The sequence below is a fragment of the Nuphar pumila genome, chromosome 15 (assembly GCF_984573655.1).
Source record: "Nuphar pumila chromosome 15, dmNupPumi1.hap1.1, whole genome shotgun sequence".
Classification (NCBI taxonomy): domain Eukaryota; kingdom Viridiplantae; phylum Streptophyta; class Magnoliopsida; order Nymphaeales; family Nymphaeaceae; genus Nuphar; species Nuphar pumila.
In genome coordinates this window covers 66,651,101-66,668,395 of record NC_143263.1, presented here as the reverse complement: position 1 = coordinate 66,668,395, position 17,295 = coordinate 66,651,101, and positions in this window count along the sequence as shown.

Sequence of the window (17,295 nt, the reverse complement as noted above, 5' to 3'; positions counted from 1 at the left end):
AAATCGGTTTTCCAAAGACAAGTTTTTCCACAGTTTTCCCTGGAAAATGATATTTTCTTAAGAGATTCAAAAGAGTTTTCCAATCTTTCTCCAAGATCCAAAATCGATTTCCAAGTATTTCAAAAGGTAAAATTCCCAGAATTTCGATTCCCCAAGTTTTGAATTTCCTTCTCCAATGAGCTTTCCTATAAATCTTCCATCATTTTCCTAAGAAAACTCTCAAAGTCCAAGTTTTCCTAAGAAGTGTTTCCCTTTTCAGAAAGTTCATCTTTTCTCAAGAATCACTTCCATTTTCCTAGGATTTTCAACCATTCATAATTTTCCCATAACTTCATGAACATTACCGTGATTTCAAAAACCCTTTTTCACATGAGTTTTCCTGAGAAATTGACTTTCATGCTTTTTCCTGAGAAATTCTTTTCAACTCCAAATATTCTCCAAGCATACATCATGTTTTCCCAAATTGCATTTTCCAAAATCTCATAGCACATGCCTGAATTCTCTGTGCATTTAGGATAGGACATAACTTTGATAATTTCGCTAAGTCAAGCATAGTTTTGGTCCTTGGTTCGATTACCCCTGTTAAAGGCGGCAGGAACGGTCGAACCTCGTACCGACAGGTCGAGCCCCATTCCATGGATTTTTCCGCAATTTTCAAAAACGGAGGCGAGTATTTCAAAAACATTTTCCAAAATCCGGTCAAGTTTGAAGCGCGAAAGCGTTTCCTCTTTCTCTCTTCCGCAAGGAAGGGAAGACGGGGGAAAAAATTTCGCGACGATAACAGGTTTGGCGACCGTGATGAGACTTGTCCTTGTCTGACCAAAAAAGTGCTTGACTTAGTTCAATCATCGAAATTATGTTCACAAAATGTCAGCTCTTTACTTTTGCTATCATGCGAACCTAGGAGCCTAGATTCTGACCTAGCTGACATTGATTGCATATAGCTTAAGCATGGTTTGGTAGGACCATATTGAGGAGAAATTTTCATGCTCACATAGACTTAGGTCTAAATACAACTCTCCTCAATTTAGGATCTGAATGCAAACAATGTATGCTTCTTCAAAAGATTTTCAAAAGTCTATCTCTCTAGGACTTAGAGCCCTCTATTTCTTGCATGTGATCATTTTTCAAAACCTCCATTACCTATCTTTACCCGGTCTTCACGTTGCTGGGCTCTCTTCCAGAACCTTAGTTCGGGACAGAGCCTCACAACTGGGCCAACTATTTGGGTTAACACCCCCCTACCACGTACCGCGGGCCACAGTCCGAAGTATATCGGTAGGCGCTCAAGGATGTTGGAAAACCTTACCTTAGAACCGGAGTTGAAATTATATGCCACGTACCTCGAATTTCGATTCGGGTATATCGGCATAACTGGATTGGACAAAGATGATCTGAACCTAGAGTTAGGATTAGGGTCCTACAGCTGTTTTCAAAACAATGCATCTAGAGTCAGTCTTTTAGGGAGTGTTGTATGTGCATAAATGTTTGTGCAGGATGTGATTGTTTGCACTTTACCTTTATTCCTCTCATATTTTTCCCAAAATATTTTTTTTTTCAAATATCCATATTTCTCACCTTTCCTTTATTTTCTCAAACCCTGGATGATTTTTCCCAAATATCCAATTTCTTTCAAAACTCCAGGTGATTTTCTATTCTCCCGTTCTACTGGATCTCGAATTTTCAGCTACACTTTCATCCTGCCTGCAATTTTTCAAAATCATAGGTTTTCTCTCATTGGATTTTCAATTCTTTTGTCTATTTGCAAAAAATTCTTCACCTTATTTTCCTCGTGTATACCTTGATTATTGCGGTGGGAATTGTCTACCCACTTGCCTTCTCCTTATTCTAAATCCGTTTGCGGATTGTTTTTTTTTTTCAAGAGATATCTCTTTTCTTCAAAATGGTGTTTTTCCTCGTGGTTGACGACCTCGCCTAGGTAACAAGGCACATTTTCCGTTGTTATTTCTCTTACAAAGAATGACAACACAATTGTCGTAATTTCAGCGGCGACTCCATCCCTAGCAATGGGATATTCTTCCAATTGTCTACCATATCGTCAATAATCATTTTCCTCCCAATTCAAAATTCCCTCAGAGTCTAATCAAGACTTCATCCTGCAGAGAGCATCCATAACATTTGATGGTTCAAACAAGGTCAGAAAGAAGAACCACATCACCACAGTACTCCTCAGCCTCAGAAGAAGAGATGGACTCCCCACGATCCGAGAGGAGTCAAGAGCAGCAGCAAGGGGAGGATGGCATAGACCCGCAGATGTATGCCATGTTACAGAAAATGATTACCAAAATGATGAGTGAACAGGCTGGGACCAGTGCAGAGAAGAACCCATTCAGAGAGAAGTTCCATGGGCACAAGGATAAGAAGACTTCCAAGAAGCAAGTTCAGCCAGAAGAAATTTCAGATGAATCAGAATCAGAGGAAAACACCGATGAAGAATATGAAGTGCCTCCAGCATTTCAGAAACATAGCCGAGAACAAAGGAGGAGTCACAAATCAAAAGGTCAAGTTGCAGAAAAGCTTTTGCAGACACAGTTCAGGGAAATGGCCAAAGTGGTAAAAGATCTGCAAGCCCGCGACAAGGGCAAGAAAGTCTTCACCAGCGAGGATTTTTATGATGGCTTAGAAGGAGATGAAGATCTAGAGAACCTTCCCCGTAAATTCATCAAGTTCGATGGTTCCGGCGACCCGAAAGCCCATCTCGCCATGTTCTTCGCCGAATGCTCCAAATTCAAGAGAGACAATAGGGCCCTATTTCTCTGTTTTCCTCGTAGCCTAGAAGGCGTTGCCGCCAAGTGGTACTCTGAGCATATCAATCCAATCGAGCTGCGAGAATTCGATAAGGTGGTTAATCTATTTATCGAGCGAATTATGTTCAATGCTGAAGCGCTACCAACGTTAAATCACCTCTGTAATCTGAAGCAAGGAGATAGTGAAAAAGCCAGAGACTTCATTCGCAGATGGAGAGAGACCTGCAACAAAATGAAGGACCCAATATCAGAAGGACACGCGTTATCGGTCATCCTGAATAATTTCTCCCAACCTTTGAGAGGCCTGATCTCTACCTCCCCAGCACGATCTTTTATTGAATTGATAGAACGAGCTGAATGGCTCGAGATGGGAATAGAAAATGGAGTATATGAGAGCCTCACACTCTCAAAGAGCAATTCAGATATCACATTTTCCGTGAATGCCCCTGGCAACAACAATGGCAAAAGCAAAAGGGGTGGCAGAAAGAACCACACCGGTGGGTCAGAGAGTCTAAATTCCAGCAAAGATGATCATACAGAACAAGAAAACAGAATCAACAAGCAGAATGACAGCTCTCTCGCGAGCATCCAACTAGAATTAAGGCCCTAGGGGAGGCCAAAGCATGATGGTTGGGGATACGACCACAATTTTACTCCCTTAGAACAACCGCTCGAGCAAGTTCTGGAATATATGATCGCCAAAGGGATGGTTAGACTCCCCAAGATAGCAGATCCTTCTGTAATCATGGGAAGGTTTAAAGATCAGTTTTGCAAGTTTCATCGGACAATGGGTCATGACACCGAGCATTGTTTCGTCCTTAAGAACATTGTTCAAGACTGCATTGACAAGAAGCTCCTCGTTGAAGACGAAAAGGAGGACTAGTCATCCCGACTAAGATTTTTTTTACAATCATTCCAGAAGATGACCATGCCGACACTTTTCCATTTCTCCTCTTGCTTTTCAGAAGAATAATGTAATCCCATTTTCTTTCCTTGATTTTTAAGCATCAATAAAGTCATCGAATTTTTTTCAATAGCTTGGCACCATCTTATTTGCTTATTCTTCCTTTTCACAATGTCTCTCTTGTGAGGAATGATCTTGAAGACGCCTATCAGTCAAGGAGCTTGTTGCCTTATTCACCAATTATCCTTCTTTCAAAATTCTCCTCCCTAGTTACACTGGGGCATTTTTTTGTGAAAATTTATCTTTACTTCAAAACATCCTATATGCAGGCAGGATAAACCAATCTCTCATTTTGCATATATATGCACCCATTTGCAATCATTTGCACTTCATTTGCATTGTCATGTGCATTTGCATTCCATTTGCATTTATTCTGCACCCAATTTCCAACATCCAATTTCCAACATCCAATTTTCAATTTCCAAATTCCCAATTTCCAAACTTCTAACAGCCAATTTTCAATTTTCAATTTTCAATTTATAATTTATAATTTCCAATTCTAAATTTCTAATTTTGACCTTTGGGTTACCCAATTCTCTATTCGACCTTCAAGTCACTCAATTTCCAATTTCAACCTCTGGACCACCCACTTTATCAGATTCTCAATTCAAGCCTTCGGGTTACAATCTTGCCAACATCAGTCATTTTCCCGCCTGCAGGTTCCAACTTTCCAGGCCTTCGGGTGACAAATTCATCAAATATCTATCATTTTCAAACCTTCGGGTCACATCTCTATCTATGACAATCATTTTCGATAAAATCCTGCTTTCGAGCTGGTCGGTCAACAAATCCTGCTTTCGAGCTGGTCGGTCAACCCAAATTCTGCTTTCGAGCAGGTCGGTTAACCCAAATCCTGCTTCCGAGCTGGTCGGTCAACCCAAATCCTGCTTTCGAGCTAGTCGGTCAACAAATCCTGCTTTCGAGCTAGTCGGTCAACAAATCCTGCTTTCGAGCTGGTCGGTCAACCCAAATCCTGCTTTCGAGCTGGTCGGTCAACAAATCCTTCTTTCAAGCTGGTCGGTCAACAAATCCTCCTTTCGAGCTGGTCGAACAATCAAAATCCTGCTTTCGAGCTTGTCGGTCAACCCAAATCCTGCTTTCGAGCTGGTCGGTCAACCCAAATCCTGCTTCCGAGCTGGTCGGTCAACCCAAATCCTGCTTTCGAGCTGGTCGGTCAACAAATCCTGCTTTCGAGCTGGTCGGTCAACCCAAATCCTGCTTTCGAGCTGGTCGGTCAATAAATCCTGCTTTCAAGCTGGTCGGTCAACAAATCCTGCTTTTGAGCTGGTCGAACAATCAAAATCCTGCTTTCGAGCTGGTCGGTCAATCCAAATCCTGCTTTCGAGCTGGTCGGTCATCAAATCCTGCTTTCGAGCTGGTGGGTCAACCCAAATCCTGCTTTCGAGCTGGTTGAACGATCAAAATCCTGCTTTCGAGCTGGTCGGTCAACCCAAATCCTGCTTTCAAGCTGGTCGGTCGACAAATCCTGCTTTCGAGCTAGTCGAACAATCCAAATCCTGCTTTCGAGCTGGTATTCCCAAAAATCCTGCTTTTGAGCTGGTACTTCAATCAAAATCCTACTTTCGAGCTGGTCGAACAATCAAAATCCTGCTTTCGAGCTGGTATTCCCAAAAATCTCGCTTTCAAGCTGATACTTCTATCAAAATCCTGCTTTCAAGCTGGTACTTCCAAAAATCCTGCTTTCGAGCTGGTCAAACAAATAAAATCCTGCTTTCGAGTTGGTACTTCGATAAAATCCTGCTTTCGAGCTGGTAAGTCAAAACAAAACTCAACTGTCGAATTGATCTTTTACTGAGTCTTTTCAGGACTCAATTTTCGTCACGGATGTGTTAAGCCGGATGTTAAATGCTCTCTTTCACCAAGGATTTCAAGAAAAAATTATCAATTTGTCAATCAATTAATTGTTGATTTCAAAATTTTATTGCCTAAATCTTTACCTCAGTTTACCTTCAACATTACTTCCAAAAGAGTGAAGCTTTTGCGAAAAGAGATTCAAACTTCAAATTCTTTCTATTTGGCTAACCAAAAGGATGAAGGATAAATCCTCGATATGGCCAGCAAAGAAAATTCAATGTTTTGCAAAGCCATAGATGATTGATATTGATCGCTGTCAATGGCACATTTTTAAAGGCTATTCTTGTAAAATAAGGCAGTGGAAATATCCTGAGTGCTAGAATAGAGAGCATTTATCCAAGCCCTGTCTCCTCAAAACCACCTAAGCTGCAATTAAATATCCGCAAAAGGGATATCTCACTTGTCGTCAAGATGAAGGCGAATTAGGCGAGTAGACCCCCGGGGCCAAAGAAGACTCGAAACATCTCCAAGATGACGGAGTTTATGACGGATCCTTCCAGGGAAAGTCCAAAGCACTGTCGAGATGAAGGCAGATGCGATGAACCTCTCGACAATCCCTAAAAGATATTTAATTTCAGCTGTCATCCAAAGATCTCCAAACCCATCGTCTAAGAAGGATCGAAACATCTCCAAGTTGAAGGAGTTTGTGACGTACCCTTCCCAAAAGAGAGCAAGAGAGGAAAAAGAAAGAGAGAAAAAGTCAAAACATCTCCAAAATGAAGGAGAATGTAGCAAAACACCAAAGGCCCAAAAGAGTGCAGAAAGATTATCAAGAGAGAAGCCCTTAGGATATCAAACTACCAAATCTATCAAGAATCCTCTTTGATCTTGTGAAATTCTATTATCAATACTCTTTCATCAATTGCTTTCATAATATCAAATTCTCTTTCCTGTTCATATCAAGGAAATTGATAGTTTTCTTAAAGAAGGTCAATTGCGAACAATTTGGATTTCAAGTCTCGATTCTACGAAGTGAACCTTGTTTGGAGGTAATGCTTTAGGTAGCAAAGAAAGAATATCTTTGCAACAATGTGCAACATTTTCAAAAACTTTGAATCAACAACAGAATTCTCAGCATTTTGACAATATTTTCTAGCTATCCTGACGTGAAGTGAGAGCTTGATATCCGTTTTTGATCCATCCTGACACCAATTTTAAACCCCTCCTAAGGACTTGATTCCTTCCCTTCTTCGAGAGCATGAACTCTCAGATTTGCACACTTCCCTGTGTCCCCACTGTCCCACCATAGACAGTCCCATTTCGGTTTGAGGTCGAACCACCAATCATTTTCTCGCAAAAGGCAATTTCAAAAGCTGATTTTAGTCTCAGCAATGAGACGTCCAAGATCAATCCCTTTTCAAGCTTTAGGAACCCCATTTTCCTTCCTTTTGCAAAAACCCTATTGGATTTATTGTGCAAAATCCAAAGGTTCCATCATGGTCTCTTCCTTCAAGGATTCCATCCATTTTCCGCCCGATCAGGATAAGGGTATAAACCTGAGCCTCCATCGATGAGGTATTCCATTTTCCGCCCGATCAGGATTAGGGTATAAACCTGAGCCTCCATCGACGAGGTATTCCATTTTCCGCCCGATCAGGATAAGGGTACAAACCTGAGCCTCCATCGACGAGGTATTCCATTTTCCGCCCGATCAGGATAAGGGTACAAACCTGAGCCTCAATCAAAGAGGTATTTCATTTTTCGCCCGATCAGGATAAGGGTACAAACCTGAGCCTCATTCAAAGAGGTATTTCATTTTCCACCCGATCAGGTTAAGGGTACAAACCTGAGTCTCATTTCAATGAGATATTCCATCCCCCAATCAGGTTAAGGGTCAAACTTGAGCTTCGTTCCATACAAAGCATTTTCTGTCCCATCCAGGGTAAGGGCATAAAACCTGAATTTCACTCTCACAGAGTGAGTCTTTTCTCTCCATTCTTCGCTTCATATCTACCATCTTCCTCGGGCTAATTTCTTCACACCCAGTCAGATCCTTCTAACTGGAGCATTTTTTATATATAGCCCAAATTTGGTGTGTTTTTCTTTGCCACTAAGCTCGGCCACGAGCCGGCTTAGTAGCAAAGAGGGGCATCTGTAAACACCCCAAATTTTCACTCACCTCCCCAACAGTTCCACCTAGCATCATCATTCAACCTTTGGGATCGCCAGAGGGCAAAATGGTCATTTTCTGAGCATGGAACCTGCAAAATTTCAGATTGCATCTACAACTCTCAATTTTTCTCTATTTTTATCTCAGAGGTTCAAAATTTTATTCCTGACAGGAGTCAGACATCTCCAAAGTCTTGGTTCAAGATCCTATTGCATAAGACATGACATTGCATATCATTGCATGAGCATTTCAAATCACTGCACTGCACAGCATGTCATTTCGAGGTCCAGAACTCTTGATTTCAAAATTTTCAATCCAGATTAGAATTTCAACTCTTTTCAAAATTGATTTCAAAACCCTGGGTCTTCAAAATTATCAATTCTTCCCATTTTACCCCCAGGACTCTGAATTTCAAAATATTTTCTCAGGAAAATGATCTGGATAGTTTTCAATATGGATTTCAGCCACTTCACCTCAGATTTTGCCCTTTTGACAATTTCAAATATCTTCCTTTTAAAAAATTGCCCTACAAGGGCCAACTCTTTCCAAAAATTCCTGTTTTACCAATTAGTCCAGATTTTATGAAAATTCCAAAAAGAAGTTGTTGTTTTATCCTTATTTCAGTAAAGAAGCAATGTGGGACCCACACTGAGGTGGTGTCACACAAGCTTTTCTTTTGAAAATTTGAATTTTGAAAAACCCAAAAATATAGGAGCCTTGTCCCCTGGATTGGTGCCACTTGTCTTTTCTCTCTCCTCCCATTTACCTGCCATGTGTCAGCATAGGGTTCACCTAGAGGTGGCGCCACATGTCACCTTCTCTCTTCTGCCATCCTTTGACACGTGTCAGTGTGGGGCCACCTTAAGAAGCCGCCACATGTCATCCCATTTATCTGCCATGTGTCAGTATCCACCATACCTATAATACGCCATGTGTCATTCCAAAGATCACCAGGAGATGCCAAGTGTCATGTGTTGTCCTGTCCAGAAAAAGTGGAGCTTGTCTCCTCTGAAGTGGCACCATCTGAAGTGTGTCTCCTGCAGAGGACACGTGTCAACCTCTCCCTCCTTCAGAAAAGTAGCCTGACACATGTCTCTCCCTACTTTTCTCAGAAAAGTAGGAGACACGTGTCACTCCTAGCTCCCTCCAGAAAAAAAAAAGGTAGGCATGTCTCCTCTGAGGTGGCGCCATTTGAAGTGTGTCTCCTGCAGAGGACACATGTCAATCTCTCAGTTCCTCAGAAAAAGCAAATGCCATGTGTCATTCTCTGCTCTTCTCAGAAAAAGCAAATGACACATGTCATTCTCTGCTCTTCTTAGAAAAAGTAGAGGACACATGTCCTTTTCTGCCTCCTTCAGAAAAAGCAACAATTCAAATATTCAAACTCCAGGCTGAGGTGGCGCAAATCCTGAACTTCACCTTTTCTATTTTGTCTGAGATGGTGCCACGTGTCCCTTTCCCTCCTTTTCCTCCCTCTTGCCACATGGCATCGTAGGAGCCACTCTGAGGAAATGCCACATGTCCATCCTTCATTCCTCCAGAGCCAACCTCCATTTGAAATTCAAATTCTCCTCTGAGGTGGCGCCATTTGAGAAGGCCTCTCCAGACAGCTGACACTTGTCCGCCATATGTCCAGATCTCCTTTCATCAGAAAAAGTAGAATTCAAACTCCTCTGAGGTGGCACCTTCTGAGCCCACTGCTCTGTTCTTCTGACATGTGTCAAACACTTTTGAGGTGGCGCCAATCCAGAGCCCCACTTGGCTTCCTCTCTTTTATTTAATATATTTTTTTAATAAAAATAGCCCCATGAGGTGGCGCCACCTGAGGGCTCCCTGCAAAAGCCAAATTCGAATTTCAAACCCCCAGATAGCACCCCCTGAGATGGCGCCACATGGAGGGCTCAGATTGAGCCTGTTTGAAATTCAATTTTTTTTAGAAAATCTATAAAAACAAGGCTCCACGCCCAGCATAGGGGGACCATTTTTTTAGCTCTTGTGAACTTGGAAATTCGACCTAGCCTTCCTGAAAATCTGATTTTTGCACTATGGAATTCACGCCCCCTGTGGCTCAGTGAAGAAGGTGCAATGGGTCGATCTTGGTGAATCATCCGAAGCCCGGACCGGAGGAAGAACGAAGCTCCTGATAGCCGTCCCTTTCAAGAGTCTCAAAGCGGCGTAACGAAGCAAGGTGCACCTCTTTTCCCTCTTGATTTCCTCTGATAATTCGGTTCACGCGTCGTTTGAAGAAAAAGCTCATCCGAGGGATGGATTGAGCTATTCTCATAAAATGACATACATAAAAATGTTTCATTATGCTTCCTTGATGATTTTTAACATGCATGTAGTTAGCTAGATTTAATTTGCATTTTATTTCATTAATTTAGTATATTTCATGAATTAATTAGGATTAATTTAGCATTTATTTCAATTTTGCTTATTTTCAGTAGGTCTCTGTTTTTGTCAGTCAGTCCACACGTCATTTCATGCATTTAGTTTTTATTAAAAATCCCCAAAAAATCATGAAATGCGTCCTTAGTTGTCCCTGAAATTTTGCCAAAAATTCGGAGGCATTTGAATTTGTTTACTATGGTAAACATTCAAAATGGCAAGTTGAGTTTTTTTACCCAGGATGCGTTTTGAAAATCATTTGCCGACTTGTAAAATCGATATATCCCTCATGGGAGATCCGATTTTAGATCCAAAAAATGTTTTGAACTCGGTAGAATGTCTAGTTTTTAATAAGATTTTTTCAGATTTTATTATTTTTTTTATATCCGACAAAAATCCGAGAGTTCGAGACACGTGTCAGAGCCTAATTTGGGCCTCTCAGATCTTGGATCGACTTAGGGCTATGGTTTCTCTTTGTGTGTTGCTCCAAATCCGAAACTGTAAAAAGTGAAAGTGGTGTCCGAGATGTCCTAGGTTTACATCTGAAAGCCTGTAATTTTTAGAACAGTGTTGACCCCTGCTTTGGATTTTTCTTGTCAGTCCTCTGTTTTTCTACATTTGTCTGTTCTGTTAGTTTAGGCAGGAATAGTTATATTTTTATCTGTGTTTCTGTTGATCAAATGCCAAAGTCATAAACATGAAAGTTGTTCATGTAGGTGTCGTGCGTAACTCTGATTAATTTCATAAATTTCCATGGCTGTTTTATATTTTTTTGGCATTTTACATCCGATTAGGGTGATTTTTACCTCTATCAGAATTAAATCCATGTTTCTGAACTCACCATGGCTCAAATCCCGAGGATGTAAAAACCAAAAATGTTCTATTTCGGGTATTTTAGCAGTCTGCAAAATATGAGAAGTTTTCATGATGTAAATCTTGCATTATCGTTTTAGGCATTGCATTTGGTTCGGATCCATAGGCAAAATCCACCATTTTAGGACTTTCTTTAAATTTTAGCATTTAAATCATATCATTTCGTAATTTTTGGCATTCTAGGCTGTTTATCAGAGTAAGTAGATGCTTCATACCGAATTTGGTGCAATTTGGAATCCATTTGAGGTTCGGATCATCCATAATACCAAAACAGGATCCCGCAGGACCCAGATCCAAGCGAAAAACAAGCGAAATTCGTTATTTTGGATAAATTGCAAAATGCCAAATTCTGATTTTACAGTCCTAATGTGTTTAGCAGCATGTCATCATGTCCCTTACTGCATTTCATCATTATTTGATTCAATTTGAATTTCAAAATCTCAATTTTACCAAGTTTTCCTTCAAAAAAACCTGATTCTAAAGGTGTAACTTTAATTTTAGGGGTATTTTGGTCATTTTGACCACCAATTCCGAATTTCAAACTGTTTTCCACTGAATTACCTGCATTTACATCATTTCAAAACATCAAGGAAGCATGAGAATAGGGTTTATATCCAATTAAATCCAATAATTTCATAATATTATTGGAAAATCTTGGAAAACCCACATATTTGAGCTAACCTTATTTCAAGTTTGGCAGGGACATTCAAAAGAAGGAGCTGAAGTCTGCAAATTTCTTTTATTTCATTTATTTAGTGATGTAATAATGTAAAATTTGGAATAAGAGATTTAATTTCCTGCTTAGACTAGGATGCATATCATATAGTTTGAATTTATGCAAATATCCTGCTTATGTGATGCATACATATTATTTCAAAAGCACTATGGATGTTCACGAATGGCACGTGCACCAACTCTTAGGGAGTTGATGGACTCGGTGGGATCCATATTTACGGCCCTAGTCGGAATATGGACGAGACCCAGATCCATCATCTTTCTACTAGTCACATTGAGCCTACACTCTTAGGCTATCTTAAAATGCACATCATATTTCCAAAGTTTTCAAAAATCATGTGCATCAAATCAACTAAGTTCTGAACATATTCATGGCCACAGTCAGAATATGTGAAGGATTTATTTGGACTTAATGCACATTTTCCAACCAATTCCTCAGAAAATCTTTTCAAAGGGCATTCATTCACTCATGTCATTTGCATCATGAAATCATTTTCTCAAGAAAATTTCATTCTCAAAAAAATCGATTTCTCAAGAAACTCTTAAGTTGATTTTCCCAAAGTCAAGTTTTTATAGTTTTCCCTGAAAATCGGTTTCTCAAGAAACTCTAAGGATTTCTTAAAATCGGTTTTCCAAAGACAAGTTTTTCCACAGTTTTCCCTGGAAAATGATATTTTCTTAAGAGATTCAAAAGAGTTTTCCAATCTTTCTCCAAGATCCAAAATCGATTTCCAAGTATTTCAAAAGGTAAAATTCCCAGGATTTCGATTCCCCAAGTTTTGAATTTCCTTCTCCAATGAGCTTTCCTATAAATCTTCCATCATTTTCCTAAGAAAACTCTCAAAGTCCAAGTTTTCCTAAGAAGTGTTTCCCTTTTCAGAAAGTTCATCTTTTCTCAAGAATCACTTCCATTTTCCCAGGATTTTCAACCATTCATAATTTTCCCATAACTTCATGAACATTCCCGTGATTTCAAAAACCCTTTTTCACATGAGTTTTCCTGAGAAATTGACTTTCATGCTTTTTCCTGAGAAATTCTTTTCAACTCCAAATATTCTCCAAGCATACATCATGTTTTCCCAAATTGCATTTTCCAAAATCTCATAGCACATGCCTGAATTCTCTGTGCATTTAGGATAGGACATAACTTTGATAATTTCGCTAAGTCAAGCATAGTTTTGGTCCTTGGTTCGATTACCCCTGTTAAAGGTGGCAGGAACGGTCGAACCTCGTACCGACAGGTCGAGCCCCATCCCATGGATTTTCCCGCAATTTTCAAAAACGGAGGCGAGTATTTCAAAAACATTTTCCAAAATCCGGTCAAGTTTGAAGCGCGAAAGCGTTTCCTCTTTCTCTCTTCCGCAAGAAAGGGAAGACGGGGGAAAAAATTTCGCGACGATAACAGGTATGCCCCAGACCACTGATCTGACTGCAGGTTGAATTCTGGCATGTTGCCCGTCGGGAAGCGGGTGTTGGCACGAACCTGCCGCTGCAAAAACTGCCTGAGACATCATTCCGGCTGATAATCAACACAAAAGAAAGGGCCAAGCAATTTATAGCGCTTGTCACGAGCATAGGTGTATCGAGGAACGATCTCTCTTCTGTTGAAGAAGTCCCAAGTAATCTCCTCCTGATGCAGTTTCTCGATCAAAGCTCGGCACTGAATGACTGACTTTGACTGCTTACTGCTGAATCTGAAAGAACTGGCCTTCGAGGGAACGTGTCGCAGGAACCACGACTGCAGAGCGTAGGTGCATCCTTCTAGCAGAATGGTCTTCCCAAGAGCAAATCGAGCCAAGCCTCTGTAAAGGAAAGCCAAGGCTGCCATAGAAACTGAAAGCTGACGGGTTTGCTTGCTTTCCCATCTTCGAAAGAGCTGGGCGACTCTGATATCTATGAAATTCTGACCATCTTGGAAGAAAGCTAATCCTACTGTGCACAGGATCATGGCATGTTGAATTCTGTCTTTTGCTGCTCGAGACAGAGTGCCAACCTCCTCATAGGCCCCATACTTGCGATATAGTCCGAATAGATCGATGAATTGGTTCCCACTAATCTCAGTAAGGGGCCAGGATCTGCTCCCGGTTGCTCTGGCTAAAGCTTCTCGAACATCTACCTCTTTTACGTTGATCAGGAACAGATGCTCGACGGGATCATCTGGCTGGCCAGCTGGTTCGGGCAATCCCATAATATCATTGAACTCATCTATCAGTAGAGTCATCTCTCCCCAAGAAAACCAGAATGTGCAGGTACGTGGATTCCACCGTTCTGCCATAGCCTGAATCAAAGCTCCATTGATGGTTCGCTTGCCTGCTGCCGATGCCTTCTCCAACCCACAGCCATCCAAGTGGTCTGGGAACATACGTGAAAAGGTGGCGAACCAAGAATAATACCACTGAGGGAAGAAAGGACGAGATTGGATGACCCGTTGATCCGGGGATCCATCCTGAATCTGATAGAAGACATGATCTCGAGGAAAGACAACATCGAGAGAATCGGACGCCATCGAAATGATACTGGGGTAAAGAAGAAATAAGGAGAATTAGATAAAATGCAGGACTTACGGATAGACTCTTTTGAAGAATCAAACCTGGAATATTTTAAAAAGGTTAAGGAAATTTTTAAAGGAATTTTCCAGGGTTTTGAAGAAAATTTGATCTAAAAGTAGAAAAGAAAATGTAGGTAGAGGAAAATATACACCTGGGGTTTTTGAAAGTAAGAGAAAATTTTGAATAATACACCCAAGTTTTTTTGAAAAAGGTTTGATACATATATATGAAAGAATAAGAGAAATATCACACAACTAAAGCTGCACAAACAAGGATGCGCATACAGCACTCCCTAAAGGCTGACTCTAAAATGCAATATTTGAAATGGCTTGTAGGACCTTAATCCTAACTCTAGGGTTCAGATCATCTAATTTCAATCAAGATACGCCAATATACCCAAGCAGAAGCTCGAAGTACGTGACATAGAAATATTTCTTCGGTTCTAAGGTAATGGCTTCCCAACATCCTTGAGCACCTACCGATATACCTCAGACTATGGCCCTTAGGTACGTGGTAGGGGGGCGCGAACCCAATTAAGTGGTCCAGTTGTGAGGCTCTCTCCCGAACTATGGTTCAGTGAGACAGCCCAGCAACGTGAAAACCGGAACAATATAGGTGGGGAGGTTTTCAAAATATGCTCAACATGCAAGAAATCAGATGGCTCTAATGCAAGTCCTAAAGAGATAGATTAAAATGAAGAGAAGCATACACTTGCATACATTGTTTTGCATTCAATCCCTAGAATTGAGGAGAGTTGTATTTCAGACCTAAGTCTAATGTGAGCATGGAATAATCTCCTCAATATGGTCTTACCAAACCATACTTAAATCCTATATGCAATGATGTCAGCTTAGGACAGAGTCTAGGCTCCTAAGGTTTTGCATGAAAATGTAGCTGACATTGAAAAGAATAAAGACTTAGATAATATCAAAGCAAAGAAGAAAATGCATTAAATTCGACCGAACGAAGACGAGTCCCATCTCGGTCGCCAAAACTGTGATCATCGCAAAAATTTTCCTCTCTTGTGATTTCTCTCTCTTCCTTCTCTTTTCCTTTCCAACCTTTATTTTCTCCTTTTTGAAGGGAGAAAATAAAAGGGCAGAAAGAAAGAGAGAAGAGAAAAGAAAAAAAAAAGGAGAGAAGAGAAGATGAATTCTTTTGCGGGGTCTCACTTGACCTTAATTTTGAAAATATTTAGAAAATAACTTGCCTCCGTTTTTGAAATATTTGCGGGAAAACTGGGAGACGAGATCTGCTCGTCGGTACGAGGTTCGACCGTTCTTGGCGCCTTTACCAGGGGTAATCGAACCAAGGGTCGAATTTATGCCTTTTGCTTTGCCAAGAATTTATCCAAGGATTTATCCTAAGTCTAGATGCACAAAGAATCATGCTTGTGCAATGCAAGGATGTATGCTCCTTTTGAAAATGATTTGGAAAATTCCCAAGTGTTTCTGAGATGAATCTGATAATGGAGTGAAGAAGATGATTTCTAAAGTTCAAAGTTTTTAGAATAATCAGAGCTCAGGAAAATAAATTTGGATCTTGAGAGAAATGATCTTGAAACTGAGATAAAGAGAGAAGAAAGGAAATTTCAAAGTCATAAATGGACTTTGAATTTAGAAGTTTGAACTTGGATGAATATTTGGAATGGAATTGAATTCTAACTTTGAAGTTTTGAAATCAAAATGTGGGAAATCTAAATGGAATTGAGAAATAGAATTGATTTGAAAGTTGGAATTTCAAGATGAAATCTGAATCCAAAGTCTGGATTCTAAAAATAGAGTTGAAATTCAGGAGGAGATTGAATTCTGGATTTAGAATCCTAAATAGGAATTGGATTTGAATTTTGGGATGAAATGGAATTGGTTTTAAGAATTGGAATTGGGAATAGAAGTTGATTTGAAATCGAGAGTTCAAGATGGAATTTGAATCCAGAGTCTGGATTCTAAATAGAGTTGAGATTTAAATTGGAATTCTGGATTTAGAATCTGAAGTAGGAATTATATCTGAATTCTGGGATCCAAGATGAAATTGGATTCTGATTTTAAAATGGATTTGGATCTAAGATCTGAGATCCGAAGTGAAATTGGGTTCTGGATCCTAGAATGGAATTGGATCTAAAATCTGAGATCCAAAGTAGAATTGGGTTCTGGATCCTAGAATGGATTTGGATATGAAATCTGAGATCCAAAGTAGAATTAGGTTCTGGATCCTAGAATGGATTTGGATCTGAAGTCTGAGATCCAAAGTGGAGTTGGATTCTGGATCCTAAAATAGAATTGGATCTGAAGTCTGAGATCCAAAGTGAAGTTGGATTTTGGATCCTAAAATAGAATTGGATCTGAAGTCTGAGATCCAAAAGGTGAAGATTTGTACTTGGAAATCTGGATCCAAGTTGGGATTGGGATCTAACTTTGAATTTTAAATTTGATTTGAGAATTTAAACTTTTGAATATATAAATGAATTTCAAAGTCAAATTGGACTTTGAAAATGGGATAGAATTGATAATTTGAAATAGAAATTGAAGGAGAGATATTCACAATCACTTGGATTTTTGAAAAAGGAATTTCGAAAATATGATGCCACTCTATCCTAAGTGATGAATGAATTTAAAAGATCTGAAATTGGATTTTGAAAAGCTACTCTATTCTTTAAATGAATTAAAAATGAGGTTGAAGATATAATATATCCCTGACTATGGTCATTGAATATATTATATAATAACCACATTTAAATTCAAGTGAAGAATAAAATACATTTTGGTGCTTTTATAGAATTAAAAATGAAATTAACTCTCAATATACCCTGACTATGGCCATTGGTATATATATTGAATTAATTTTAGATTAAATTCTGATAAAAGAGGAAAATATTTAAAGAAAATATGATGATTTTGAAAAGGATCTAGTGTGGATCTAGGGTTATTTTGTAAAAGATAAAAATTCTAAGTTTTGTTTACATCCTGACTATGGCCATTGATGTAAATCATCAACTTAGAATTAATTACCTCCTACGAAATGGTGCACGTGCCA